At 46.8% G+C, this 3,456-nt stretch overlaps 1 long non-coding RNA gene across 1 annotated transcript in view; it reads left to right on the forward strand.

The window, feature by feature from the left end:
• Positions 1–1,539, forward strand: part of LOC111730032 — a 7,420-nt gene extending 5,881 nt beyond the window's left edge. Inside the window, exon 3 of the long non-coding RNA XR_002776526.1 lies at positions 538–1,539. This is a non-coding gene — a long non-coding RNA (uncharacterized LOC111730032). The remainder of the gene's footprint in view (positions 1–537) is intronic.
• Positions 1,540–3,456: the final 1,917 nt, after the last annotated feature.

Below are 3,456 nucleotides of genomic sequence, written 5' to 3' on the forward strand. Positions count from 1 at the left end.
ATTGCATTAAATTTACACAGTAATGTGGGAAGAATTCGTACCCTCACAGTAATGTTTCCCCACTAATGCATACTGTATCTCCCATTTACACGGGACTGCTTTGTGTCTTTCCAACAATGTTTGTAACTTCCTTGAATATAAACATTGTATTTCAAATATTTTTTCCAGATAGTCTGTTTCCATCATTAATATGAATGTGGTAGATGAGGATTTTTTCTACTTGGTTATTGTAGGCATGTAATAAAGCTCCTGTTTGGAATATTTTGGTCTGATACCTAGCCACCTTCTGTATTTTAAAATAATTCTAATAATTCTTAAAATAATTCTAATAATTTATTTCCTTCTATCGGATTTTCCAGATACTCCCATTTCATCAGTTCATAATGATATGTTTTTGAAAAGCTCCTTCCTTCATAAGGCGCACAGCCCCTTCATCTTGTAACTTTGCATGAAGACTCTGTCTCTTAGTGTGATTGCCTGTCTTATTTCTCGTTCATTAATTCCTCACTTTCTTAAGGAGCATCTGTTTTCTGCCAGCCCAGATTCTCGGCCCTGCAGATACTAAGCAGAACAAGTCCCTTGGTGAAAGAGCATAAAAAATGAACAAAGACAATACTTTTCCATCAAAAGAAAAGCAGGGAGCTCCAGGAACACTGTCGGCCGACTTCTCAGCAGAAACTTTGCGGGACAGAAGGGACCGGCACAAAATATTCACACTGTTGGAAAGCAAGGACCTACAACCAAGACGGCTCTACCCAGAGAGGCTGTCTTTAGAATCGAAGGACAGACAAAGAGCTTCACAGACAAGAAAAAGCTCAAGGGGTTCACCCACGCCGAGCCAACATTACAGAAAATGTCAGACAGTCTTCTTTAAGAAGAAGGAAGAAAACAGATCAGAGATAGGAATAATAAAATGGCAATAACTACACATCTATCAACAATGACTTTAACTGTAAAGGGATAAAACGCTCCCATCGAAAGATAGCGTGGCTGAATGGATAAGCAAACAGAATCCTACATATGCCGCCTACGAGAGACTCGCTGCAGGTGGAAAGACACTCGCAGACCGGAGTAAGGGGAGGGGAAAAGGCGTTTCGTGAAAAGGGAAACAGACAAACGAAAGGCCAGGGTAGCAGTACCTACATCAGACAAAACAGACTCGAAGACAAAGGCCATCACGAAGACAAAGAAGAACTCGATAATCCCACGTATGGGTATTTATCCAAAGAAACCCAAAACTCTACTTCGAAGGGACGAGTGCATCCATGTGCTCATCGCAACATCATTTAGAGGAGCCACGATGGGGAGGCCACCTGGGCGTCCATGATGGATGAAAGGATAAAGAAGAGGCGGTACGAACCACAATGGAGTATGACTCGGCCATAGAAAAGAATGGAAGGTCACCATCTGCAGCCTCGTGGATGGGCCCGGAGGGCGCTGTGCTGAGCGGAGCGAGTCAGACTGAGAAAGATGAACGCCAGATGACCTCGCTCACGTGTGGGACCTGACGAGCGAAACACAAACAGACTCATCGATACGGAGAGCGTTTTGAGGGGTGCCAGGTGGGAGGGGGCTGGGGGGCTGGGTGCAAAAGGAGAAGGGGTTACCGACTGGTCGCAGAGATGTAAAGTACAGTTTGGGGGACGTATCAACGTCATAGCCACGTCTGGTGCCAGGCGGGGACTAGTCTGACCGTGGTCACCTCGTAAGTTATGTAAGTGTTGTCCACCTCACCATGTTGTCCACTTGAAGCTGATATAATACTGTGTGCCGACTCTAAATAAAGCATTTAAAAAATGTTTTTGAAAGAAGATACTTTTTATTATTAATCTGTTAAAACTTCATATTAAACGGGCAGTTAATCTGTGGAACGCACTCAGTGTTAATCAAGATGCTAACGGGTTTCGTTTCCTCTAAAATTAGTTAATGTTTGTGAATAAACTTCCCAAAGTCGAGAAATCTTTTTGTTTTTTTGATAAAAAGCCTTTTTTTTTAGTGCCCTGTTGAAACAGCCTCCCACCTCCGTTGGAAGTTCTAGAAGGTTCCGTCTGTTGAACGTGGGAGGTTCAGTGGGACATACTCGGCTGCCACCTGGACCCGAGGCTTCTGAAAGGTTGATCGATGATGATTCTGAATTTCTTTTTAATAATTTTTTTCTTTACAGTTACTTTTACTTTTTCCAGATAATTTTTCTCACTTACATTTTCCCAAGTAATGCATTTTTCATTTAGCTTTTAAAATTTGTCATCGCATGTTTATATTATTTTCTGCAATTATTATGTCTCTTAGATTTATCATGTTCGTTTTATTAGAACTTCAAAGAAGGAGCGCTCGGTTCTGCAGATCAGGTCTGCCTGTTAGATTCTCACTATTTCTCGAGCTGTACTGAGATGCAGTCGACATATAATAAAGGGCCGCGTTTAAATTGTGCCGTTTGAGGGGTTTTGTCGTGTGTATGATTCTGTGAGGCCATCCCCACGATCGGGAACACGCGTGTCCCCCCCCACGTCCGGCAGTCACCCCATTTATCCTCTGGGACTCCAGCGTCATACTTTCCGTTTTCGATGGTTTTTGTCTTTTTCCATCATCCCACAAGGCCCTGAGCTCTGCTTATATTTTCCAATACTATTGTTCTCCCCGTTCTGTGGTTGTAAACAATTTCCATTGTCCCGTCATCGATTTCTCTCTCCCGTCACCCCATTTTGGTGTGGGGCGCACGCGGCGAATGCTTCATTTTGGTTACTGAAGACTTCGGTGCTAAATGTGTCCTCGACCCTTCTCTACAGCTTTGGCTTCTCGCCTCCTCCTCTGCTTCTGTTCGTTTCAAGAGCGTCACCCCGACTTCTTAACGCAAGGTGACAACGGCTGCTTCCAAGTCCTTGCCTGGTAACCCTGGCCGCGGTGTCCTCTGGGGTGGAGCGTCCACTCACTGCTCTGTACCCTCGTTAGCCAAATGGTTTTCTAGTACTTTGGACACTCGATGATTTTTGAATGTATTCTGGACACGCTCGACACTGTTCCTGAGATCTGGGCCTTTCACAGCCTAAGGTGCATGTTGGTTTCTGTGTGTTTTGCACACACAGGACACATTCAAGTCTCGGGTCCCACCGCCTTCTGTGCACTGTGCTGGCGACACCGCCCGGGGCTGTTTGGGTCAGCTCATGCGTGCACCATGCGGTGGCGGGTCTAAGGCCCAGGTAGTGGTTTCTCCCTCGGCTCAGTTCTCGAAGTCCGAGGCACATGCGTTAGGGTCAGACCCACGCGCACGCAGCTCGGAGGTGAGCCCCAGATCCCACGCACAGATCCTCGCCGCGAACCCCGTCCTCGCCTCCGTGGCCCCAACGCGCCCGGCTCCTGGCCTTCCCTTCCGCGGGCTGGCCAGCGGGTCCAGGCTGTCCTCCCAGCCCCGCCGCCCACGTGCTGTGGCCACATGTCCCCCGGGGCCCAGGTGCCGGG

The sequence above is a fragment of the Pteropus vampyrus genome, unplaced genomic scaffold (assembly GCF_000151845.1).
Source record: "Pteropus vampyrus isolate Shadow unplaced genomic scaffold, Pvam_2.0 Scaffold299, whole genome shotgun sequence".
NCBI classification, from domain to species: domain Eukaryota; kingdom Metazoa; phylum Chordata; class Mammalia; order Chiroptera; family Pteropodidae; genus Pteropus; species Pteropus vampyrus.